Source organism: Biomphalaria glabrata, chromosome 14 (genome assembly GCF_947242115.1).
Source record: "Biomphalaria glabrata chromosome 14, xgBioGlab47.1, whole genome shotgun sequence".
In the NCBI taxonomy this organism is placed as follows: Eukaryota; Metazoa; Mollusca; class Gastropoda; family Planorbidae; genus Biomphalaria; species Biomphalaria glabrata.
Window position 1 is genome coordinate 2666053 of NC_074724.1, and position 273 is coordinate 2666325.

The following is a 273-nucleotide window of genomic DNA, read 5'->3' on the forward strand; positions in this document are numbered from 1 at the left end:
CTAGCGGGCAATTCATACTTATGCAATTAGTTATTACATGGACATCAAGATCTAACTCTTGACCAGAGTCTAGACCTAGATATCCGATTTAGAACAAGTCCAGGTTCCATGACTATCTGACTTGGATAAAGGTTGTGGAACGATAATTTTGGATTTAGAGAATTAAATAAATCCAAATCAAATAGTGGCGTAGCTAGAAAATTTCCATCATCTGGGGGCTCGGCGGGGCTTGACCTCTTTGCGGGGCGGGGGGGGGGGGGCTGCATTTTGCGT